Here is a 27,859-nt window from a genome sequence, read left to right on the forward strand (position 1 = left end):
ATTCAGTGATATTCTGCCTCACTGAGATTCATCAGTTCATAGAGCTTCAGAGGTCATCTGAATGATTTGGACAAACACAGTCAGCTACCAACACTGTGAGAAACAAGCTAGAAAGAGACGGTAAAAATCACCTACAGCTGACAGTAACCTCAAGCTGCTGTTTGTCTGTCAGTGTGTCCAGGCAATTGTACAAAAGGCTTCTTGCCTGGATGTTACCTGAGACAACCAGAAGCTCAGTGATGTTCAGAGTTGCTTCTTTCTTACCAAGCTCAGCATGTCCAGCCCAGGCTGGGAGCCGGAGCATATGCCTGGGAGATTCGGCAGCTGGTGCCTTCCTTCTGCTATGCTCTGAATTTCTCAACACCAGACAGACAGACATTGTTGAATGTCTCTTCAAGTCAGTTTGCCTCCCCAGCGTTTGCTGATCTGAGTGCCCAATTAGTAGTGTTCAGCAAGCTCTGATTTTAATTTGCATCTGCAGAGGAAGAAGTACGTAGCTCATGTTACAAAACATTTCATATTAAGAGACCAGAATCTGGGTGCTGCTGCACTGGTTTTGTGCAAAGCATGAAGATAGCCCACAGTCTACTTCAGAAAGAACTTACAGTAATTTTTCACTCTAGCTGTGCCATCATTTAAACTTTTTTTCCACCTCCTTTTTCCAGTTTTATTTCATGTATCAAGTGTTTTTCCACATTTTAAAAGTTAAATACAATCACATTGTTTGGGTATCTTCTTTTAATTATCTGGTTTTCTGTTTGCAATTATTGTACAGATCATAACTAATTAATTATAAGTAGTAATATGTTTTGTTGAATATTACATAGCCAGTATTGAATTTTGCAACCTCCCCACTTCCATCCATCCTGCTCTGCTACATTGCACAATGTGACCATATTGAGAAAAATAAATGGCAGCCCACAACTACTTTTCACTTCAAAGTGCTCCTGTGATCCTTGGATAAAAGCTTGAATCCACTGAAGCCCCCAGTTAACTTTGCATTTCAATTTTCAGTGGCAGTTAGTGTAAGTAATATCATTAGTAGAATGAGAAAAGGCAATTAAAATACTCACAAATGGCTTTGTGAAGATGAGCTTTTTTTCTTTTGTATTATAAAAATATATGCACTCATTATAAAATCATGTTAGAATGATAGTACCTGTGGAACAACTCTGTTCTTACATCTGATGAATTAGTCCAAGTCTCACTACCGTGGCTCCACCTTCATCAGAGTTACTACATGCTTACACATATGTAACAGAGCATCACCATATGGCTCTGTGTTACCACCAGTTACTGAAAACTGCAAATACATTGCATGAAATATTTTTAAAACCTATTAATATTAGAGGATAGTGTCTGCAGTCTTAGTCTATATGTAGTATAGTCTATACTCCTTAGTCTATGCATAGTAAATCCCAACAGAATCTAGAAATATTGAAGAAAATCAAATTACACTGAATCTGTCACTCTTAAAAGTGCACATGTAAATAAAAAACAGAGCCTACCCCAAACCCCTGATCCAGATTTGAACTTGGCCCAGTTGCTGTGGCTAGACACATGTTTGCTCAACAGCAGAGATGCTAAATTAAGAACCAGTTGAATAATGATTCATTCAGTTGAAAACAAAACAACAAACGCGTAACATTTTACAAGCTGAAGAAAAGAATCCGGATCACATACATCTGAGATTTAATATTGCCACGCCTTTTGGAGAGAAGCTCCCCATTTGGTACGCTGCAGAACCCATTTCCAAAACTGTGTTGACTGCTTCTCTACAGCTGGGTTGTACACCTATGTGGGTACACTGACACAGTGTATGTGAGATCCGCTTCTCACCAAGCATTCCCAGAGAGATGCCTCTGCAGAGACAGCAGGTGTGTGTGGACATTTCAGGGACCCTTTGACCACTGGGAAATCCAGTTAATGAAGAAAAAATCCCCTCAAACTTCAGTTTAGCCATCTCAGCACACATTTTTCTCTGCTGACCACCATACAGGGCTCACCAGCCAGTTCCAAGTCTGTTTATCATTAGTTTGTTGCTTTCATAATCAAACTGTTCTGCACAAACAGCAGATCCTTTATCTCCTGTAAGAACATTTGCTTTGGAAACCGAAGGCCATATCAGTCACTTGTTAATAACAAGGTCAGACCACTTTCATCCCCATGGTCTGCTGCAGCAGCTCAGCCTGGTGGCTGCAAGGAAACAGAGCCACAGGAGTCACCGTTCTTACCCTGGCAGACAGAGAGGATTTTAGGGTCCTCCTCACACCCCTTAATCACAACAGACATTTCTATCTCTCCTCCTGAGAGCCACATACTTCACATTTTCCCTGTACAAATAACTGCTTAGGCCCTTCTTTCAAAGAGCCTTTATTAAACCACCAGCTATTTGCTGTCAAGACATTTAGGATGAAATCATCGTGTTAAACAAATAAACGCAGCTTCATACAGATCTCTGCTCTGGGAGCAGAGTAAGAAAATAATTTCTGTCTGCTCTCCACAAAAGCGGCTGGAAAGGCCAAAAGAAAAATATTATTTTTACTTCATTGTGTGAAATATCGTTTTGGAGGATCTGACGCGTTGAGCGTTTGAAGAGTTTTTGCTGGCAGGTTTCAAGGGTCCCCTGGGTTGACCCCCTGGGATTGTTTTCTTCATTAATAAACTTAGCATGATGTGTGTTAAAAGGAACATTCTGTTTGCTTTGTAAATAAGGGATGTCAAACAAGAAGCAGAAGCCTCGCAGACACTAGGTGAGGTGCTTTTCAAGGGTGGGGGAATGCTTGCGTGGAAAAATAAAAGCCTTGGAAAACTCAAGCATAATGTGACTGCCTTATCCCAGCTGAGGCATTGCTGGGGGAACGATCCTGCCTGAGAACGCAGATGAGATCCCAGTGGCATAGCTGTGCACTCTGCCCTAAAGCATCAGGGCAGGAGCTTGGGAAGGAAAGCACAGAAGCGTCTGCCCACAGCCTGGCAGGACATGCAGGATGGTGCAGAGCAGGTACTGCCATCACTGTTTGGAAGGTGTGTTTTGACAGCTCTGCAAGCAGCCCCCCAGAGGACTGGAGAGGGTTTCTGCACCAGCATTTGACAAACCTGATGCTGCTGTGGAAATTACTATAGTAAAGCTTCTGACCAGATTTAAGGGAGTAATTTGCAAGAAAGTAATCACCCTTCTGCTGGTCCTTGTGTTTTCTCTCCCATCACAAAGCAGAAGAAAAAATAGCCTGCTGTTTAGTGGTGTTTATTTTCCACCGCCTGCCTCCCTGCCCATATCGCCACTCATCTCTCCCTGTGCTTCTGAACCCATTAATTTCCCATCTGTTGCCTGCCCCCTTGAAGAACTCTAATAAGCCTTATAAGATGGCTTAGCTCCTGTCATTCATAGCGAGAGTATCTGAGATGCATCAGTAACGCCATAGCCAGGGAAGAAAAATGTCCCCAGTGTCACTTTGGGTCCTGTTTGCAGGCAGGGGTGGAAGCAGGCGGGCAGGGTATGCCACCACTGCTAGGTGTTGGATGGACAAAGCCCCTCAGCTGGCTTTGCCCAACCTGCACATATTCCTGCAGTGTGCCATCGTTGCTCTGGCTGTCCTCACAGGGGAAAAAAATTCCCAGGCCGCTTAAAACCTGTTTACTTTAGGAAGAGAACAGTCAAACATACAGTTTAAAAGACAAGGCAGGATCAATTCTGTAACTTAAATGATCCAGGAGAGGAAACATTTCAGTGTACAATAGTCCTTGGGTGTAATTACATCTGACGGGATCCTAGCTGCATTTACCATTTCATGCAAAGCTGTGCGATGCTGCAAGAAGAGATGTGGCTTCCACAGCTAAGCCTCAGGTGGGCTTTAGAAGCAATTCTAAAACAAACATAAATTAGCAATATTACCTTTTTCTTAAGCTGTATTGCATCTCTATTACTGAAATATTTATCATATGTAGGTCACATACCATGCAGTCAGTAAGCTTTCCAATTCCATTGGAAAGCTATTGACCTCACTAAGCTGATTTTGGAGTTATGTTAATAACTGCGAGAACAAATGTTTAATTTGTCTAAAATTAATATATCATTTCAGACATTTTTGTCACAAAAATGGTGAAAGGCAAATAATTGTTTGAAGAAATGAATCAGCTGCAGGATCGTAAGAGCCACCATAACAGGTCATGGTGACAAACAGGAAGATTTTCAGCTAATTTGATCAACCAATAAATATACACAATGGGGAGATGTCTACCAAAAATGGTAAAAGAAAAACTGTTGGTGAAGTGATTTACAGTGGATTTAGAATGGTGAAAATAAGATAAAAAAACTGTTTTGACATTAGAAATTCAGCTACGTGTATCTCATTCCACAAGCGGTCTCTGCCTGGAGCCCTAAGTTGTGTTGTGCTGACTTAGAGTTACTGTCACACTTAACGATTGTGTTTTGCGCAATGAATGAGATTCATTAAGGTTTGTTCTGTGTACTGCTTATGTCATATATAGTCTTCCTATGTACAAATGTTGCTATTTTGATTCTGCATCCAAATTTGCCTTTATTCTTCCCTTATTACCAAGAAACCTAAATTTTATTCACAAAATTTGCTTGACCTGTAAAAGGAAACAAGCTTATTACCTGGTCTAGCTGTAGCCAGCTATTTATACAACTTGTGAGTTTACATAAGGGTAGGACACATTCAGGAGATCAGATGGACTAGAAAGCTGTCACAAATTTTTCCAGGTTTGGGTGGTTAGTTGGAATACAGGTCAAGTCATTCATGATCGAGTGTTAACATCTACAGACCTCAGTGATTATGTGAAATTACTGATCTTCATCTTACTGTTTTCTAGACAGGAGATATCCATTGTATTCGTGACCCTAATAGCAACCACATTAGAGAAGCCAAAAAGGGCATGAATATGAAGATGGAAGTGATCCATTTGAAAGACAAAGACCCAATCAGATAGCAGGGTATATTAAAAAAAACCTTATTGTTGACACAAAATAGCATTGGAGGAAGCAGGGCCTTGTTCAAGTTGTGTCAAGCCAGACATATTTAAAAGCACCAAATGTGGAAGCATCCTTAAATGATGTCCAAGTATTTTGGAAAGAAATGAGAGTATACGCTGGAATTCCCAAGAAGCAAAGCCACAATGTAGTGACAAGTAAAGGATCCTGAAGCATTGCCACACAAGGTTTTAATGGTAGAATACCATGTTATGTGACCTTTGGAGTTTTCACCTGCTTCAAACAGCAGAACATTTATCATGGCTACTACATGGATCTTTGGTGATAAAGCTCCAAGGGTTGTATGATGACAATGCTAGGGCAGCCCTGCTTCCCATGTGAAAGGTGTTCAGCACGCACTGTCTGAACAGATTAGAAGATTAGCATGCAAATTACTTCTAGAAAGATTGAACTGAATATTTGGAAAGGATGTCAGGACTCCATATAGCTGAAATGAAGCAGGCAGGCTCAAGTACCTAAAGACCATACCTGATAGGTGTTTGGATAACCCCTTTTAAAAATGAAGATTCTTCCGTGAAGCTTTCTAGGTAGCCTGTTCACTAGCCTTAGAGTTAAGAATTGTCTAATCTATCTTCTTTGCTCAAGTTAGTGCACTTTTTCACATTCTGTCCCCAGTGGACATGGAAAACGATTGATCACTGTCCTCTTCATAACAACTCTTTACATATTGGGAAATTGTTATCCCTTCCTCCCTCTCCCCTTGAGCCTCATGCTTAGTCTTCTCTTTTCTAGACTAAACAAACCCAGTTCTTTCAACCTTTTCTTGTAGGTCATGTTTTCTAAACCTCTGATCATTCTTGCTGCTCTCCTTTGCACTCTCTTCAATTTGTCTACATCTTTCTTGAAGTGTGGTTCCCAAAGCTGGACATAGTACACCAGCTGAGGCCTTGCCCATGTAGCCTAAAGCAGAACACTTACTACTTTTTTCACTAGTGAAATTCCACATGAAGCACCAAAGAGTAAGATTTACTTTTATCCTCATATTGCATCAGTGAATTATGCTCTTGTGATTGGCTATGACCTCCAGATCACTTTCTACAATACTGCTGCAGAGTCATAATCTTTCTTAGCTTGTTTCTGTGTATTTAGATTCTTCTGAGCAAGTCTAACACATTTCTCTGGCCTTTATTGCATTTCATCTTGAAGACTTCAGACCACTTCTCCAACTTACCAAGATTATTTTGTATTCTGATCATATCCTCCAAAGGGTGCCTGTATGTTACCAACTGCCATAGTTCCAAGAGGTAAGGACCGGGGTGTCATATGCTGTGATCCGTGACTTGTTACAGTCCCAGGGCTGTATGGCCACATCATGTCTTTAGGAGCAATGACATTTGTGCCAGTCACCAGTCCTAGGAGCAAATCATACATGCAGAGAGGGAAGTTCTGCCCACCTCACATGCACATTGCAAGGGATGTGCTGCTGACAGCACCCTAGTGAGCAACTTCAGCTTTGGTTCCTCTAGCCAGGAAACCACTCTGAGCACACAGCTGTTCTGCTCAAGTGCATCCCATATGACACCAAGTATGAATCAAATGCACCCTATGTATATATTTTCTCTGAATTAGCATAGTCTGCTTTTAAGATGACTTCATGAGCCTGGACTGCTTTGCCTCATACTTTATCTTCTCCTGAAACATGATGCACCAGTTCTCTCATTTTAATCATCTACTTTTTTTGAAATTTAGTATCATTATTCTGCCACTCTTCTTACTTCTTTCCATCTGTTCAACCTTCCTTTTCATCCTATGGTCAACTTTGCTCTACCTTCAGATTCTCAATCACTTTTTTCCTAGAACCAGTGGCTTTCCTCCTGTAACTGTCGCTTCCCTTGAAGCATTTTCTGAAGATGACTTGCCGTTTGCAGCACATTCTGGGAACACGGTGGACCATTTTTCACTTTTGCAACAGATAAGCAAACCAGTGGTAGGAACTATCCTTTAGATATTTCTATACTGGAGGGTTTTGGGTTTATATAATTCACAACTTCCTCCTCACCATCCTGCTGGATGGTTTGTAGTCCAACTCGGCTACATCTTCCCTTTAATTTTTTTATCATTTCTAGCCCCAGACACAGTCAACAGCAGTGCCTCATGCATCTCTCTGAATTTCAAAATAATTACATATCCAGTATTTAAATTCTTATATCAATACTTGATTGGACTAAGGCTTGCATTCTTAAAATAAATCTACAAAATAAAGTAAATAAATCTACAAATTTAAAATAAAAATAGAGATTAAACATAAAATAAATCTATAAAATACTTCTCCATTTTTCAGCACCCACTCTCTCTGTCCTTCCTTAGCCATGCAAACTCCTCTGCGCTTGTTCTGCCATGTCCTGCTACATCTCTGTATACCCAGCTGTCGTGAACCTGGTGGTGTATTAAGGCTGAAACCTGCTTTAGTGTGCTCCTCAAAATCCTGGCATTTGCCTGGAGATGCATCAGCAAAGTGTTTTGCTGTCTTCCTTCATTTCTCTCCTCTTATATTCAGTTTCCCCCATTCACTACCTACCTCCAAGCTTTTTCCTTGATCTCTATTTCTATTTTTTTGCTTGTTTGAGGATCCTGTCAACAGTTTCCCTCAAAGCCAATGTAAGCCCTGGCCCCGCAGAAAGCTTTTCACCAGAGGGATCCCATTTCTGCCTAGCAATTCTCCTTTGTAACGTACTGTCTGGTGGCTAAGGAAGCCAAAACCCTTCTGTCAACACCCTCTGTTCAGTGAAGCATTCTGCTTCAGACTGGGCCATTATAATCTCCAGAATCACGTTCAGAGACTCTTTCTTAACTCCCCCAGCTGCCGGTCATGTGGATCCGGTAAATCCACCAAAGGTCTTCCCTCCCCCATCCTCCAGCTTCCCTCAGTCTGGTTCTGGCTTATTTCAAGCCACCTTTCTTCCCTGCTCCGCTGCTGCCCACTCTCACCACTCCTCTGCTGTGCACGTGTCAGGGGGTCTCCTGAAGTCTTCTTGGCAGCATATGCTGCCCCTGCACATCCCTTGCCTGGCCAAGGGTCCTCATGGCTCAGCTGTCAAGCCTGTCTCTCCCATGTCACCTTGCCACCTTCTGCTTCCCCCATGCAAGGCTGCCACAGCCTGTCCACTTGTGTGTCTTCTGCCTGAAGACCTCAAAAGGTATTGCAGGGTTTTTCCAGTGATGGGTGATACCAGGGGACAAAGCAGTGATGTAGTTAATGCCATGTGACCTGGTGAATTAAGAGCCAGATTAGAAATAAAACCAGTGACCTTATTCTAGTCAGCAGCCTCCAGTCATGTCTGAGTCATGGAACATCTGCAGAGGTCCATTGGGTCTCCTAACTCTCTTGCAGATCAGGAAATATTATTAAGCCTGTTTTATACTCCTGGCATGGATAGTCCAAGTGATTTGTCCTGGGTCACTAGCAGAAAATTTCCATTGCTCCTAAGGATTATCAGACCAGACTCTGCTGCTTTCCAGGTTTAAACTTGGTAAGTTACCTCTCTTACGGTTTTTTCATTGCTTGATTCGTATGAGATGAGATATTTTAAAACATAGTTGTTGTCCCATTTCTTTGAGGTAATAGACCTTACAATTATCAACTTTGTTTATCAGCTAGTTCAGTGCCCTTGGAGGAAGCCTGTCCATTCCTTTGTATGACTTCAGTCATATAAAAAAGATGTATTTATTGCAGAATAGAATTCAAGTTTTGGAACTTTTACTTCAAAGCCATCTACAAATGACATTTTCCTTTTTTTTTTTATTTTTAATAATGAACTCTTTCCATCGATGAGTTTTTGGCACAGCCCGTTTTGAAACCTTGCTATTTGAAACAGCTTGCTGATGTTTTCTTAAATTACATCCTCTTGCGGGTCCATAAAATCCCGAAGTTATTACAAATAAATAAACGGAGTTTCTCTTCATGATGTAAACCAGCTTTGAATGAAGTCATTGAGTGGAAGTTTGACTTGGATTGCTTCTGAAAAGCTGCTCAGACCCAGGGCAAAGTTCTGCTTTTCCTCTCTGTGCTGCAGAAATTGGTGAGCAGCTGTTCTAAGTCAACTGAGTGGAGCAAACCCCCATTGCTTAATGTCTTGTTTTAATTTCCAGTGGGAAACCAAGTATCAGAAAGTCCATACTCTCCACTCCCTTTTCTTTCTCTCACTTTTTCCGAGTAGTATCCTCCCGAGTGAGTTGCACAGTCAAGTGTTAGTGAAAGAGATGAGATCTGAGAGTTTTCCCTTCTCTCTTGTGCTAGGCATCCTATCCCACCCAGCAACGCAGGGGGCCTCAAGCTTTCCCCAGATCAGTGGAGTTCACACTGCTGTTTAATGACCTGTGCTTCTCTGAGCGGGACCGCAAAGGCCATGGCACCAGCATGAAGAGCTGACAGCACAGTGCAGACTCTGCCGTGGGCCATGGGGCACAAACAGGCAGTGCTATGAAATTACACCAGCTCTTCAGCTGGTTCCCTCTCCATTCCTTCCCACTGTGGTCCTCTGTACTTCTCTGGATCTTCATGATTATCCTGGGTAGCCTTTATGTTACTGAGAGAAAAACTAGACCTTCTCTGTCCCCCTGCAGTGGTCCAAATCCAAGTCTGTATCACCTCAGTGAAGGTTTGGTCCAGTGTGTTACAAGGAGATGCCAAAAAGTTTTGTTGAATGCTTATGGATTCAGGAAATCTTGTTAGTCTTAGCACAAAGTCATACATTTCTTTCACTAGCCTCTGGACCATTGATCATTTATATTGATCGTTTTGACTTTCCAGATTTAGTGCAGTTTTCACAAATACCCACCGACAGCCCAAACACTCAAACAGGTAGGAATCATTTCATGTGTCAAGCAAGCAAACAAAATGCTCACAACTTGTTTTTTTTAATTATTTCATTAGCTGTACTTATAACTAAGCAATGCAACCAATCAACTCAGCAGTCTATCTCATAATACTGACTGTAATGGCCAGGACAACCTGTTCTCACTTCTCCTGACAGAGGGCCAGACTCTGAAACTGGAGTTGTATATCACCTTTTAAATTATGTTGCTATGCAAAAAGCTCTGTGGAAACACTGGGACTGTTTGTGGAGTGAGGTCGTACCTAGACTCTTGACCAAAATTAACAAGTATCTGCCCATAATCTTCACAGGAATCAACTCACGGATGAAAAAAAGACAGACAAGATGGCAGGACACCTGGAATATAAAATGCAAGCTATATTACAAGTTATAGCTTGAATTAAAAAGAACAGTTTGTTAACAGGTGAAAATCAATACAAGTATGCCATTTAGCACTATGATTGAGACCTATGTTCTATTTGCTCCTTCTCAGCTGAGATATTTCAGTCTCTCGTTTACGAGCTGGCTGCCAGAGGGTTGTCACTCTGGACCCCCAAGGGCTGAATGCTTGCACCACCACATGCCCCTGCACTTTGAGAGGTTGGCACCTGTCAGAGGACGACGTTGTATTCCCTCCCCTCTCTCCCTCTACCCTGAAAACTCTGAGCTGAAAACCAAAATATTGCCAGATATTTCTTTGTACCTGGAAATACTGTTGCTGCAGCCAGTGGCAGAGCGTGGGGTGTCCAAGCCCACCTCTCCCACTCTTCCCAGTGAGGTGGGGTGGAGGGGGCAGTGGGTTAGGTCAGTCGGGCAGCAGCACATTTTGGCAGATTAAGTGTAACCAGAGATCCTGGCTGAGAGAGGAGAGCTGGTGTGTACGGCTTCCAACTACAGCTCCCATGAAACTCTGTGGCAGCATTTCAGTGTGGAAATATTTCAGTTTTCAGACATTAGGGGGTAGGGTAGGGTATGGAAAAAGCTTGTTGAAAAGCTGAAACTATTCACAGAAAGCTGATACTTAAATAATTCATTTAGCTGCACAATAATTTTCTGTCAATAAACAGTTTCAAAAAATTTCTGATCATCCCTAGTCAAGTCTGCAACCCATACTGAGCTTTTTTATTACTCCGAGTACCTCTGAACCAGTTAATCCTGCTGTTTTCTCTTCCTCCACATAAGGTAGAGATTTGTTCATCTCGTGGGATGCTCAGTCAGCCCTTGGCTCCCCACACTGACAGCCAAGTTACAGTTTCAGCTCCACAAAACAGTGTTTATATAAGAGCTAGAGAGAAAAGACACCTATGAACAAAGAAAAATAATTATATTTGTTTGTGTTATAGAAGCCCTCGGCAGCCCCACTCACGCTTGGGCCCCAGTACGTACCACAGGGTAAGATCATAGTTGCAGTACAAAGCTGCTTGCAATCTAATTAAGACAAGATGTAATCTGCTGGTGCAATGAAGAGTTGAGAAGGCGGTCGAGGATGGGGGAAGTGGTCTTGTCTTAAAAGGAGGAGAAAAAAAGGATAGATTTTTGCAAATTGCCTGATTCCAGCATCTGGGTCTTGAAAAATCTAACCGAATGTCACAAAACCAACAAATAATCAGGAGTCTGTAATTAACCTTGAGAGCAGGTAAAGGTTTGACATATTACTTGACATTTTCTTTTCTTTTTTTTTTTCTTTACATGGGTGCTTCATGTTTGTGTCTTTAACTGAAAGGTGAGTTAGTGTTAATTATATTAGCCTGTGTTTTGGAAAGCCATATATACTGCGATAGTCTACCCACGGCGCTAGCTGTGGAGGTAGTCTCCAGAAGGCAAGGTTTTGTTAAGGAGTCATAATTGTTAAGAAAGCCTTAAAAACTGGTGTGCTGTGTACAGTCTTGACAGATCAGATCCCTGAACCTGTAAATACAGTGCTGAAGGAACAGGTCAGAGGTATGGATCGGCCTCCTTCATCTGAATGAGTAGCTGAATCTTAAAATTATCCATAACCGTTCATATTTCAGTATTAATTACTTCCCCATGGATTGTCTTTTTGTAGGTACTCGGGAAATGTGCTTATCTCAAAGCCCTAGCAACTCCCTGTATCCTCACATGTCCCAGCTCCCATTGGTTTCTAACTGCTTGCCCAAATTTCTGGATTCTGGAAGGAGCAACTGCACATTTTCGTATTTAATTCACCAGAACAACTTTCCTTTAACAACTGTAGGGAACAGGCAGTAGGAATATGAGTGTGCAGGAAGTTGTCTATCAGTCAGAATTACGGTTATGTCTTATAGTGTCACACGGAAACATGGTTAAGGTGATGATATGCTCCCCTAGTCACGTTTTAGGATGTCTTGGTTTAACACTGACACACTGGCATGCTCAGTAGGAATAGTTTCAGTTACTGTTTGAAAACCACCTGTGACAGAAAAAAGGCCTAGCAGAAGCAGAACATAAGAGCAAATCAGTTTGCAACAGTCCTCTCTCTGGATCTGTCTTCAATACAAAACTAAATTATGGCACTGAGACAGTCACAGTTTTGTTTGAAAGAGTTGAACCAAAATAACCTTTTTATTTTTTGAAAAGTTACAGAGTGATAACTGGGGAAAAGGCAAAACAAATAAAGTAAAAGATTCTTCAGCCTGACACAGTCAGTGATTATGGGTGGAAGAAGTTGGAAGGAGAAAACCAAAAAAAGTCAATTTTTCAGCAAGCTCTTGACTGAAAATTTCCACCTTGGAAGGAGCATACTGAAATCCTAACACTTTTGCATAACATAGTCTTGAAAACGGGTAAATATATTAATTTTTATAAGTGTTCACAAAACTTTACAGCTGCTACAGGCAAGTGCTCTTGTATTTAGATCTGTTACAACCAGACATAGTTAGACTATCAATCAGTCATTTGTAAAGTACTGCAGTCACTAAATTACAGCTCATTCAGCCTAGGCTGAGAGCGCCAGTCTCCATCTCTAATGATTTCAGCATCATTCTTAGAATTGCTTAGTTCTAAATAACCCTCAAAACTTTACTCCAACCTGGTCTAATTCTTCAGAAAATATAATCCTTCAGAAACAGTACTGAGTTAATACTTCGATAGGATAAAAAGGGATATTAATGATGCTGATTAGGATGGACTGTCAGTCTGACAAGCCATGAACATGAAATGCAAACTGCTTGTGATCATTTAACTCCTTGGAACACAGTGTCCCAAAACTAGGCTGTTAACTCAATTTCCCTGTTAAACAAATTACAACTCGCCCATGTAAAATTTTTCAAAAATTTATACATAAATGTGATATATTTCTTCATTTCATGCCCTGAGCTTATGTAGCATTGCTGCATTTTGTTAAAAAAAGCTGCCACATTCCACCTCACCCTTGGCTGTATTTCAGAAGTAATTGAAGTAGTTGTTGATGTATGCAAGGAGTACCCACACTGCAAAACCTGTTTGCACAGTTATTTCAAGATATATCACTGTTCTAGTGGAAAAGAATGCTTGTATAAGGACTATTCACATTTGTCTACACAATATCTTTGCTCTTTAGAATAATAGCATCATTCCCCTTCAGCAGGAATGTAAGACGGTAAAATGTGACCACAGGGGCTGCCCATTACTGACCTGTGAAGCTGCCATTCTCCATACCTATTTCGATCTCTGCTTCCTAGTCAAATCCCAGTGACATGTCTCTCATGTGGCTCAGTAGGGCTCCCAAGCTTGCAAAGCTAGCGTGAAAGGAATGCAGGTCCTCCCATATGCTGCTGCTAGAAACTATGTCCAGAAAATGTGAGTTAATAATCTAAAATCTTTTGCAAATTTGCAGTCAAGGAGAAAACATTAGGCTGCAACACTAACATTTATTTTCATAAAATAATGTCTCTTTTTCTGATATGCAGTTTATTAGAATAATAGGGTGTCTGAACAGTAAAGAAAGGGTAAGTACTGAGCCATTTTGGCTGCGATCTGATAATCCTGAAGGAAATTTTTGGGAAGAGATTTTTTTTAAATAATTTTTTAGATATTAAGCCTCCCCCTTCATGCTGTCAATAGATTTAGACCTTTCCCTTAGCCTGATAAAGGACTTTGTGTGCTTTTATGAAGACACTTTTGTTCCCAGGTCTTTACTGAAACTTATTTGTGGCTTGGAGGAGAGGAAAGAAGAGATGGGCAGCCCTCCTCTAACCAGGCAGCAAGTTTTCCATAAGGTTTCTCCAGATGAAACCACTGCCGTTAGGACCTGCCCATAGGCTGACTACAGCCTGCAGCGAAGCGCTAACGAGGGAGTGCCTGGGGAATATGAGGAAATACCTTTGTTGTACCATGAATAGTTTGTCTGCTTTACAAATACAAGTAATGTAAACAGGAGCCTTTCTACATGTGTCATGGCAAGGGGACCAAGACTATCATGGAAGGTGCTAGTTTAACGGCTCTGGCACACAGCCAACAAAAAGGCTACAAGGTCATGCCATTTCCAAAGGTGCAGAGTGCGAGCGGGTGCTGGAGGAGAGGTAGCCATTATATCTGCTGCTGTAAAACAGACCCTCCCAGCAGCTGCTCTGATTTATAGGAGCTGTAACTGTGCAAGCCAGCCTCAAAACCAAGGGAACACAAAACAAGCTTTATGCCCCTCGTGTCCCTATCTTTGCAGTCATGCATTCTACTAACTTCCCTTTTGGAGCCTCTAGCTTTTTATCTAAGTATTAAAGGCTCCTCCAGGTCCCTGAACTAGCTCAGACTTCTTTATTTAGATATAGCTGTCTGCTTTCTTAGCCACGGACTGGTTATCAGTCAGCTTTGCACATTTTATTTATTGATGCCCCAAAGACAATCAAGGAGATGAGTGTCTCTTTTATACAGCTAGCAATACCTCGGATAAAATGTTATTGCAATATATTAATCTGTACGCATTAGTCTCAAATGTTGGGGTCTATAGGTTTGAGCTACCTACTGATCAGCTGGCATTCAATAGTAGATGTACATGTGCAATTTTCTACCGTAATCCAAGAAAATATATACAGATACCCCTGTACAGCAAGGAAAGAAAAACTTGCACATCATTCCTCATAAAAGTGTAATTTTTCCTTGTGATATAGATATCAGCAGTATAAACAGAAGTACTTAGAGTTGTAGACAAGGGCTTATAGCCTTCTAACAAAAAAAAGAGCCATGCTGCACCCAGCTCAGAGAAACCCTTATTATACATCTGTTCAGATGCCACTGGTTGCACATCGGGATGTCCTTCAGCCTGAAGGCTGGCAGTCTCCTGAGGGGGGGGGTGACGGGCAGAACCACTCTGGGCTTCCCACATCGAAAGGTTTGAAGCAGGGGGAGCCAGGCTCCAAGCCTGGCAGTCACGCTCCCTTTTCAGAGAAGATAAAAGCAGCAGAGGAGAGTTACAGCACAACCGCAGCATCTCAGTTGTTAAACAGTACTTGAACACAATGTGTTTCTGGTTAGTTTAAGGAAGGATAAACAAGATTTAATATCTGGCAATGAACACAAGTTTTTTTTCTTGCCCTATAAATGATAGTTGGATTCATTCAGATTCATGTAGCTTCCACTCACGTAAGACTCCATTCCATTTCCTAATTTTCCATCTTCCTTATTTCCTAAAACATGAGTTGTTGAGCTAATGAATTAAAACACTCTGAGGTTTGGTTTTGGCTCTGTGTGCATCTGTGCTCTTTTACTACCGTAATTCAATGTGACAAGTTTATTGTCCTAACAAACACTAGCACCTATTGTAGAACTATAATAAAAAAAGAAAGATTGCTTTAAGCAGCACATTTTCTGCAGAGGAGACCAAATGCTACCTATTGACATTTTGTTTTCCTCAAATCATGTTCCTCTTTTCATTCCGTAGTCGTCACTAAACATGCAAGTCTGTAGGCAAAATGGGCTAGATTAGAGTTTAAGGATCAGCTTCTCCAATGAGCTGGATCAGATGGAATTCATTCTTCTTATTAGCTTTCAGCTGATACTTATGAGCCTGAGCTCAGGACTCAGTTTGTGCAAGGCACATTAAACACTGTGAATGCAACCCCTGCCCCAAGGAGCTTGCAGCTCGAAAAGACAAGTATGCAAAGATAAGCCAGATAAAAAGAAAAGCCTAGGACTTTGCAGAAAACAAAGCCAAGACCTGCCTTTGCTAAATCAATGTGCAAAAAGCCAACACAAATGAGAGGTCGATTTCTGCATAAGAACCGACTTAAATGTTTCTATACAAATCAGTCACGTTCACCACAAGGCTGGCCCTCCAGATGAATGCCTGTCCAAAAAAAAAAACCAACCCCCCAGATCTACAGCTAAGTAAATAAACTACAATGACCCCAAAATAAAATGTGAAACACTCTGTTTCTCAAGGCTCACAAAACAAGATTTTAATGACGCATATGGTCTTTATTTGACCCATAATGGTTCTTTGATATATAGTGGTAAGACTTTAACTTACTGATGGAATAACATTTTCATGTAACCCTTCCTATTGCTAATGAAATAATCAAGCCTTCTCCTTCTCTCCAATCAAGCCTGTTTGAAAGGCTATATTCAATAGCAGGTCTTGGAATATTTTACCAGGAGAGGAATGACAGAAGAGTGGCACACAGATAGAAACTAAACAGGAGTCACCCTGTCCAACTCGTTCCATGAAGAAAAATTGATACTTCTGCAGAGAAATGCTGATTCGTCATGGGCCTGGCTCGGCACAGGTATCAAGGCAGTTGCCCACTGCAGAAGACTCTGGGAAGGAAGGTGTCCTCTGCTAAGCTGTTTACACTACTGATGCAAAAGCCCTGGAAAGGTGGGCTTCCTGCTGCAGTTGTTGCAGCACAATGTTTGGCATGGGCCGGGGGTAGTGGTAAGCTCCTTGCAAAAGCACCTTTCCCTGCTCCCTTCCTTCCTCTCCTCCCTCAAACGCAGCAAAAGCAGTGACACAAGGTCTCCAGGGCTTGCTTCTCTTGCCCCTCTCCTCAGCCTTGCTGTGGCAGAAGCAACCCATCCCCAGGCAGGTCCAATTCTTCATCCATGGGCAGCAATTCAATCCTGCCTACGCTACCAAGAAGTCTTGGGCTGCCTTTCATGGGCAAACTGGGGAAAAATCTAGATGGGGAGGTAACATTGGTTTCCTCTCTTTCAGGCCAGTTATTTCCACACAGCTGAGTGTTTAGAAATCTGGCTGAGAGTAATTAGTGCATTTCACCATATTAAGGACTCTCTCAAATCCCTGTTACTTTCTACCTCTGTGAAGCAGCTCTCTGTCATTAAGTGGCAGAAGTATGGTCTCTTCTTACAATATTAGATCCTATTTATTACGTTTATCAGTGCCAGGTTTGTGATATTCTACAGCCTTCAGCATCCTAGCAGACTGCATTAAGCACTGGAGGGATCAATCTGATATTAATTTGAGTTTTTATGATATTTTGTTTAAATGATTATACAAATACAGCAGGCATCTGTTTGGAGCGTCTTTGGCACAGTTCAGAGAAACTATATTTCACTCAGCTTTCATCCCTGATTTAAAATAATTACTCCTCAGGGAAGGGGAAGGAACAGACACAGGTATATACAATGAGTGCGTTACATATGCCTTTTTTTCCCTGATGGGAAGGGGCGGGGGGGAAGCAATTTTAAAAGCTTCCCACTTAGCCTGCTTTTTCTGCCCCAGTCTAACTAAAGAGGCTGCACAGCCACAGCTGTTTGATACAGTAAGATACCATGTGTAATCCTTGGAGGAGGAGGCAAGCCTCCTCTCACATCCCCAGCAAATCCATACTCATCCCATGTTCCACTCCATCAGACAGACTGAGATGTTCCACCCTCAGCCCTCCAGGACCCGGTAGGGGCACAGACCCACACCTCTGGCACACAAGTGAGGGGAACCCAGGAGCTGCAGGGGAACAGTCAGTGGCTAATCACATTTTTTCAGAAGGGATACAATTCGGCATATCTGCATATAATGCTGAAATCCCTGACTAAATGTTGGAGAGCAAGGGAAGTCAAATCCTGATGTTCTCTGCATTGGTGGGGACCAGCACGGTATGCAGCCTGGAGAACAGAATTTAGCTCACTGTATGTGAAAGCAAAAAAAAGGGAAATTATTTATATTTTATTTTGTAACTAGTCTTAGAAAAGGAAAGTCAGGTATGAAACATGAGGCGTTCATTGTATTTGTCAATTACTAAGAGAGAGAATAACATATCTTTTGTTAATAAAATGTTTTATGTGCAGGGTACGTTGCATCTGAGTAGATCTATGTATATCCCTTTATTTCTAGACATAGAGAGGACAGACAGGAATTGTCTTGCACTTTTTTTGCATGCAGCAATTTCCCAGGTGGAAGTTTACTATTGAGACTTACTGCTAACACGTTACAGCTAACAATGAAATGTATTAAGAGGGTTTAAGGCTTCCATTTATCTTCATTAAAACCAGTTTGAGTTTGAAAGCTTACTTGAGGGTAATTTTTCATATCAGGAGTGAGAAGACAAAAGTTTCACCCCAGCTCTTCAGCTGACTTAGGCAGTGATTTCACATAAATCCCATCAGTTTAGGATATGAAAATTTAGGTTAATAGCACATATCTCTCAACAAAGTAGTCTGACATCTCTTCAGAAAAAACTCTGTGAAGGAATAAGATAGCATTTTAAGTGAATTGAGTTAAATTCTCTTGTCTAGTGATTCAGATTCTGAGCAGATGGACCTACGTACACCTAATCCGTGCTGCAAGTTTTGTAAACTGGGAGACAGTGTGTAGCTCTTACAAAACCATGGAGCATTTTGTAAAAAAAAAAAAATACTGCGTTTTATATTAAAGTAAATACTTTTCAAAAGCATATGTAAGTACAATAATGCAAACATTCATGTCAGCCGCTGCTTGGGAAATCACATTTTTCCTGCATTTTAAACAAAAACTTAAATATCATCACGGTCTTGTGCAAATAAGCAGAACAGTGCAGTGTTATCCCGCTGGATGAAGGTGAAGAGGAGGAGTGATGTCCTTTGCGACTTCACCTTTCCCCCTTCACCCTCTGCTCAAAGTAGCACTATGTCCCTGAGGCCACCTGGAGCACCCAAGGTTGCGTGGGAAAGGAACCAGGAGAAAAACATAGTCCTGAACCCTTCACATCGCTGCCAATCTGAAGGGGAAAGCAGCAGGATTAATGCTGCTGAAAGCAGCAGCAGAGAGCACAAGTGCCCATGGCAGCCTCTGTCCAGCCAGAGTGCAGTCCAGGGCACAGCAAAATCAGCCCCATAGCCTGCGGTCTTGCTGAGCTGCCAGGGGTGGTGGCAAGGACTCGGGGGATGGTACGGGGGAAAGGTGTAGCTGAGTGGGAAGCTGCCTGTGTGCCCAGCGCCCACCGCTGCAGTTCTCTGTTTGGTCCTTAGCAAAATGGAAAGACTGTGAAGTTCTTTTTTCAGCTTACAAATAGTCTGAGTAGATGCATCTGGGAACAGGCACCCAGCAGAGATAATAAATAAACACTTTGTCCCAAAACTCTGGATTTTTGATCTTTTTTTGAAAGAGGGCAACAGGATATTGCTTTTTTGTTCTTCAACTCCTCTGCCTGAGAGCACCACAGTGCCTGACATGAACACCGCACAGTTCTGCCATCTTTTGTGTGTTGTAGATGACACCCCAGCTACAGACTTCACTGTTCCAACACCCCTGTTGGTGGTCAGCAAATAACATACTTATTACATCTTACGGGAACCTCGAGTGAAGCAAGACTGGAGTAAAGGTGTCTTGAAATGGCCTGAAGTTAAAGGGATGTCAATTCCCTGTCTCCTGTTGTAAGGGAGCTCTTGGACAATACATCTCATAGTATCTTTGAAACTTTCTGACTCCATTTTCTCTCCTTAAAATGGGTGTACAGACATCCCTTACCAAATGCTGTGAGATCTACATAAGAAAATGCTATATGGGAATTAGGTGGGTTTGCTGTTGTTATTACTGTTGCTGTTTGTGCATTTGCACTGAAAGTAAAGTGCCTGTGCAAGGCTATCAACCAAAAAATCTTACTAGAAAAACAAGAATGTGTGATTAATCCCCAAAATGTAAATTCACATGCTCCAAGTTAAGCAAAATATCTTGCAGAATTAGGTCAGACTCTGCAGACAACACTTGCAAAATTCAGCCCCCAATTTTTTATTGATTCACCCTTTAAATAAAACTCAGCTTTGATTTCAACTGCTTTTCAGTGATGCTGTGAAAGAAGCCAAAACACCTTCTCAGGGATTATGCCAAGCAGTAGTTTTGAACAGGTTTGGGGCAATATTCAATGAACTGTAACTAATCATTTTCATCTTATCGCCTACAGAGTCATTGCATTGGAATGATGTTTGGCTAATTTTCCAAAGGACACATTTACTATGGATTGTTCTACATAGCTGTCAGGAGCAACAGTGAGCCAAAACATACTCTGTCAAGGGAAGTGTTTGGTTGATGAAATTATAAATAAGTCATCAACCAAAAGTCTGTTAAAATGAATCATCATTAAATGTTTCTTTAAATACAGTGTTTAATCTCAAACTCCAAAATAGGAACTGCAAGACCATCTTTCCCTACCTCATTCACAGATCTCCTCTTTGAACACATCATGAGAATATTAAGTTAGTTAATTTAAGCTATATGTGCATGCGAGCACATGCAGAGAAGCAAAGACTGTGATATGTTTTACATAAAGCAGGCCATTGTGCACTGATTATAATGTGTAAAGAGGAAATATGTTTATACCACAATCTATTCTAAACTCAAATAGGCAGCAGTACTCTGTGTTTATAAATATAAATGCAAAACCTATGTTAAAATAATGTTAAGGGTCTGGATTCTAACCACAAAAGCCAGGAAATTCAGAGCAAACCTTGGAAGTTTGGGCCTGATTCTGATTTCATGCTCTTGTCATGTAACTCCAGTGTCTTCAATAACAGTTTGCACTGGAGAAAACACAATCTTTTGTCTGAAGCTCTCTAGGTATGGCAGAGCTTGTGCAAAGTATTATCATATTTAGGTCTGAAGGCTAGATACAAGAAAAGGATGTAGGCAGCTGTGACAGCATCCCCCAGGGCTTCTCTTAATCTAATGAAGTGTGTATATGCATATGCGGGTATGTGCAGGAGGGGAAGGATGGAAACATGCAGCCTTGGCAAGCACGTCCTCAAAACTCTCTTTTGTCCCCCAGGACACATGTAGACTTTATGGAAAACTTGGAGCAATCTGAATATTATCAGCCTTTAGAAGGTGCTTATATAATTAATATTTCTCATGATGCATAATGTACAACATTATACCACTACTTTCTTAGGAGACTACAACAAAGGTGTATAGCTGGGCATGTCCCCATTGAGATTTACAACTGAAATATTAATCAAGACACTTCAGTGAGGAAGGGGGAGGAAATGACCTAACCCTGTGCAGTCCTGTGTGGAGTTCTAGTGCATAGTCATGACAGGAAAAGAAATTCTGATAAAGGCAAGAACAAGGCTGGGTCATTCCGCCTAGACCAGGAAGGGACATGGCAATGAAGAATGGTTGGTCTGGTAGCCACCTCTAACAACAGGAGCACACGTTGGCTCTGGTCTATTGGCAGAAGTGAACTAGCCATCCACATGGTGTTGCTGAGACACTGGAGCAGCTGAGAAGGATCCCTACTGTTATAGTGCATTTCATGTTTTACATTTCTGCAGATTTGTTCCTCAAAATTCCAGATACACATCCCTTAGTAAAACTGGTTTTGAAAATCTAATTTTCCCTAGAGTCCTGGTTTCAGCTGGGATAGAGTTAATTTTCTTCTTAGTAGCTGGTACAGTGCGGTTTGGATTTAGTGTGAGAACAATGTTGATAACACACTGATGTTTTAGTTGTTGCTAAGTAGCGCTTATCCTAAATTAAGGATTTTTTCAGTTTTCCATGCTCTGCCAGCAAGCAGGTGTACAAGAAGCTGGGAGGGAGCATGGCCAGGACAGCTGACGTGAACTAGCCAAAGGCATATTCCATACCATAGAATGTCATGATCAGTATATAAACTGGGGGGAGTTGGCCAGGAGGAGAGGATTGCTGCTCTGGCACCGCTCAGCGCATGGTGAGAAATTGCATTGTGCATCACTTGTCTTTTCTTGGGTTTTTTTGTTCTTCTTTGGGTTTTTTTTTTTATATTCCTTTTCGTTACAGTTATTACTATTATATTTTATTAGTAGTATTGTTAGTATTATATTTTATTTTACTTTAGTTATTAAATCATTCTTATTTCAACCCACGAGTTTTACTTTTTTTTTCCAATTCTCCTCCCCATCCCACTGGGAGCAGGGAGGAGTGAATGAGCAGCTGCATGGTGCTTAGTTACTGGCTGGGGTTAAACCATAACACCTAGCAATAAGGCTCGTGCTCTGCTGAATATATTCAAACCTTGAGGGATTATCTTCTATGAGTGTCCTTTAGACAATGTATTGTGGAGTTCACGGGTATTTGTAGAGCAATCCAGTATTTATCTGGAAGGAACAGGTAGGTGGTTAAAACAAGTCACCAAGTTACAGTGGGATATCTCTCAGTAAACACTTTCCCAAGACTAGGGGTCAAACTTGGAGGTCACAATGAGCTTCCTGGAAGAGCCCTGAAAGGGTAGTTTAGACAGAATTGAGGCACTAAAGAGAAAGTGAGCTAACCACAAAAGCACATCTAGCTGCTTTGCTTTTAAGGAGCTATAGATGCCTAAGTATCCAGCAGCCATGTACCACAGTTCCTGTAAGCTCTGCTCTTGTGACTAAGGACCTCCACCTTGACTGGCCTGAATCTGCCTAAAAGGAAGAGTTGACACCCACCTTTCCTATGATACCCGATGGTTGGTGAACCTCTTGAGAAAGAAGAGAGATGGGCTGCACACCCTTCTCAGCCTGGGGCACTCTGCACTCATGTCCTGCCACGCATCCAATGCTTTCCTAGACTTCACCATATGTACTCAGCCATTCATTGCTTTGGAGCTTTCTTCTGGGCTGGAAGGCAAACAGCACAGCCAGAGAGAAAGGAGACAGTGTCCACATCTGTGCCTTAATAACAACAGCACTCTGCTGGCAAGACTGACTCCCAGGTCAGGTAGAGGAAGGGCCTGGTTTCACGATCCCCCAAACCTTCACTGACAAACCCAGAGAGCAGAACTGACGGGCTTCAAAAACAGGCTGTCCATCTCACTTTGTCCAAAAGAAAAGGCAGTCCAGTGCATAAATTGTGTGAAAGAGAGCAAAAGAATCATGGTGAAATAATGGTGGATGCTGGTAGAGTCCCAAAACACACCAAGAAGAGTTGAATATACCTAGAGGAAATATTTCAATAATGGGTATGTTTGCTTAGATGTATATCATTTTCAAAGGAATTATGAAAATGAATCATGTTAATACTTTGGTTCACAGTTAATGAAAATGATGCTTCTGATGTTTCTCCTGCTTTTCTGTACTAACCATCAAATAATATTTAATGAGACACAGCTTCAGCTGCAAATACACTGATCATCTTTCCATGAATAGCGTTGACACACTTTATGCAGTCAAGGATCATTGTTTTACTAGCCAGTCCTAAAGTTCATTACTGTAGAAAACCTGAAAAAATGGGCCTGTGTCATTTGCTATTAATTCTCAGTTTATTTAAACCAGTACTTTCTTTCAGATTAGCTTATTCATGAACTCAGTGTCCTTACTAAGTAAAACAGTCAAATGCTTAAAAAAAATAAAAAATCTAAAAATCATCATAACTGTGTATGGGAATGAAAGGATTGGGACTGTAGACCCAGTTGACATACTCTAGTAAAACCCAGGTATCAACTCAACTGAAGTAGCCTTCCATGGGCAAAAAACTGATGGGATGAAACTCACGATCAGTCCATTGTTCCTACCCCAAGGACAGCAAAGAAAATGCCAGGAAACTTGTTCTTTATTAAAAAGCCATAACAAGACACACTGTACAAATAAGTGTGCCAGATGAGAGCATTGCTATATAAGGCTGGGTATAGAAGCCAAATACAGAGTTAGAAACCCTGCCTCCAGCCAAATACACCAACACAGATCATCACAAAAGCAAAGGGAAGGTCTTAAGTAAATCATGTTGTCCAGCATCAGCCAGTTTGACACACTGATACAAGTTGAACCCCAGCAAGACAGAAATAATCCCAAAGGAGTAATATTCTTGTCTTCCTGTGAGGAGAGCACGTTTGCATGTACCGCGACTATTGTTAATGTGTCCTGGGAGATCTATACACAATTTCTATTGCATCTAGATGTAGTTGTCACCTTAATCATGTACTGAAGTGTTGAATTTTTGTAATACACCCTTTCTACAAAGAACTCAGAATCAAAACAAAATACTTCTCCATCTAGACTTACAAAAGGTTTTGATGTTCATTACAAATTTATATTTCTCTTATCAGTTTTATATGACAAAGAATAAATATAGATAGTTAGGCTGCCAGATCAGTAGATATGCTCAAGCCAGAGATCAGCAAGTCTGATAGTTTGCCTGGAAACCCTGTAAACTTCATCACAATGCTCATCACCCTGTGCTGAAAGGAGGCCTCAAGACCACAGTCCACAAGTTAGGGAGATAGCTGCCTGACATCATGTTGCATATGGTTTTCAAGCTTTACTCCATTTGTCATTGTGTTGATACAAACCTGGAATAACTCCATTAGGGACTGCTATGTTACTGGATCAGCCTAGATTTGCATTGTTGGAAAGTAATCTAGACTCCTGCTGTATGGGGCCTTACTTGGTAGAATAGAGAGTGAGAGAGCATGTTCAGACTCCTCATTTATTTACTGTCTGCTCCTGATAAAGTAGTTACTAGCCAACTACCTGTAGAGAAAATCAGATTATTTAAAACTAGTAATAAAATTAGTTGCATAAGAACTAGTTACACCTAAAAATCAGACTCTAAACTTCTGAGAAGAAAAATATTTATCAAGAGCTTGGAGTTTTGACAGGTTATTATTAGTATAACTGCCACATAAGAAAACACCTAGATCCTTATCAACTCTACATTTTTTCTTTTGCTTCATAATAACTTTTTAAAGAATTTTCCACAAACTATTGGTAGATAATTGAATTTTTTATATCAACACTTTGATGGTAAAACTGCTTTGCAATTTCTGTGCCATATCCTGGATTGCTTTTCTGTGGAGAAATATCATGGGTTTTGTTCATTGATAATCCACTTGGTGATCTATCACCAAGTGACAATATAGGTCATAATACATTTTTTTGAACTTGCAAGTGTCAGACATTTTCGAGTGCATGAGTGCCATCAGACAGTTCCTCCACCAAAAGAAGTAGAGGTGCCACCGTGTTAAATTTCTAGTTTAGGTTGGAGGTAACCTCATGCTGCTCAAAGGCTCAGATGGAGAAGAAATCAATAATTAACAAATTAATCTCACTGAAATCACTGAGACAGAGGAAGATTACACAGAGTCCTCACTCCAACATGGAACGTGAGGGAAGGTCAGAAGTATCTTAGAGACAAGGAGGGGTGCAGTGCCCTATCTGTCTCTTCTTGGAGTCAAAAATAATCCCAAAAAATCAGGAGCCCTGATCTGAATCAGGGAGCTAGATCAAGGGAAGGAAAGCCAGAAGGGGCAAAACTCTCATTAGCTTCAGGGTAAATCTGAACAGGATTATTCAGAAAGAAAGAAAGAAAGAAAGAAAGAAAGAAGGAAGGAAGGAAAGAAAGAAAGAAGGAAAGAAGGAACGAAAGAGAAACAAAAAAAGGTGTCCATAGGACTTCAAATGTCTGGGAGAGTGAGAATGAAGAGGGTGAGAAAGATTTTTCACCCAGGGGACAAGATAACTTTAAAAGGAGTGTCTTGCACAAGGGGACAGACAGCATGCCTTAGACTTTGGCCAGCGTTTGCTCAACCCTTCAGCCATCTCCCATGAAGTCTTGCAGAGGTATCTAAGGTCTGAGAGCTCTGTTTGCTCTCTGTGCTCATCTAAACTTTGAACTTTGCCCAGGCTGATCAACAGGGTCCCACTTGCAGGTTTTGCTGGATAGACACTGTTCCATGAGCAGCTGGTGTGTGACCATGAAATCTTTGCCCAGAAACACCAAAATTCTGTTACATAGAGTGGCACAAGGTCTGGGGGTTCAGTATGTCACCCTTATTTAGTGAACTGACACAAATTTCAAGCAGCTCTCAAGATATTGAGGTGCTTAAACTAATTGTAGATACAAGACAGGCTGCCATATTTCATGCTTTGAATTACACTTTTGTACAGAAAGTGCTCACACCAAGCCATACATTATTCATCACTTGGAACATTTTTTACAAATTTGTGTGGTTCCTTTTTTTTTTTTGTCCTTCAAAGAAAGTCTGAAAGGCTTATTTTTATATCTGAAAATGCATCCAAAGCTTGTGGAGGAAGTCCCTGTCTTCAGGCAACATGGTGCTGTCTTCATTCCCATTTTCCACAGTGGTTTCACTCTTTTCTGTCTTTGATGTGGTCTCTGGCACCTTGAAAGCAAGTAAGCCTATCTCAGCTCTTGTGTGCCAGCAGTTCAACATCCCCAGCCACCATGCCAGTACCTACAGCTGAAAGCTGGGGTTGGGGAGTAGGTGGGGTGGGGGGTGGGGAGTGAGCGACATCCTGAATTACATCCCTGCACAGCCTAACTTCCAATTCTGAAACCAACAGCACAGCAGTTAGCCAGAAAGCTTTACCACCAGAGTCAAATAACATCCAAAAAATTGGGATTTACGCACATGTCAGAGACTGATTGCAGCTTGTCAGACACTCTAGGCTAAGTGATTTTAGAGCAATTTCTCCAATTACCAGTCTTTTTGTTTGTGTGGACCACCATGAGCAGACACCCAGAAATCTCACCACTCCATTAAGGACTTGGCATAATATACAGTTGCACACATACATAAGCGTGTGCGCGTACACACACACAGAAGAGAAAAAATACTGTAATGCCTGCAATTTCCTACTTCATTGACTGGATTACTTTTTTGAGACTGGTAAAACAGACGTTGTGCTGGGTGGTTAGTGATTATCATTTTTCTGCAGTGCTAGAGTACTTGACATTTTCATTCCTCAGTGACTTCAGTTAAAAACAAATAGATCTACCTGCAGTCCACATCTGATTGCCAGATGGTCTCTGTGCCTATGAAGCTCCCATCTCTAAGTGAATTCAAATGACCTCACACATACATCTTCAAACATTGCTATCTGACCACAAAAATGTATGGAAAACGCAACATCTGTATATGTCTGCATCTTAAATCCCTGTTGTTTTACAAAATATATTGCTTGTCACCCTAAAGTCTTAAGTCTCTTAATGATCTGCAGGGGGAGATGCAAATGGTAGCCTATGAGTTTAGCAGGGTTTTGTTGCATTAAACAATTTCATTTCAACCAAAGGTCAAAAGATACAAAACTATTCATTTGAATCCACTGAAGCCAACAAATAGATCCTGTTAAATACTCCAAATGGTCCCCAAAGCACAACTGTATGTGACTGCATGTCACTATGTTGTGTGGATTATTCATGCAGGTGATGCGTCCAAGCAGTTAAAATAAACTTGAGATCTTATGAAACCATCACTAAAACTTAGGAGCTGTTTTTGCCTATGTAACAAAGCATTATTAAGAGTCACACAGCCTGTAAAATCTAGCGTTGTTTCAAGGTAATACCTTGTCATATCAATGTCATTGTACACGTAAACCCAACAAGACAGTAAACACAGGCCCACTTGAATGGCTGGATGAAAAAACAGATGGGATATCACAAACATTTTGCAAACTACAACAGACTTCTAGGCCAATTAAACATGGTTAGCTTTGAATGGGAGAGGAAATAGTTTTCTTTGCTGTTAAATGTCAAAAAAAAAAAAGAATTCCTTGGGGCATAAAAGCCCAGTTAATTTTTGGAAACTTGCTAAGATTAATCAACCCTGCATGAACTTTTAACCAAAACAAAACAACAAAAAAAGTAGAAATATATAGGGGAATATCACTGGAAACACAGAAGCGGAAAAAAAGAGATTTTGAGTTATACAGTACTTAA

This window comes from Aquila chrysaetos, chromosome Z (assembly GCF_900496995.4).
Source record: "Aquila chrysaetos chrysaetos chromosome Z, bAquChr1.4, whole genome shotgun sequence".
NCBI lineage: Eukaryota > Metazoa > Chordata > Aves > Accipitriformes > Accipitridae > Aquila > Aquila chrysaetos.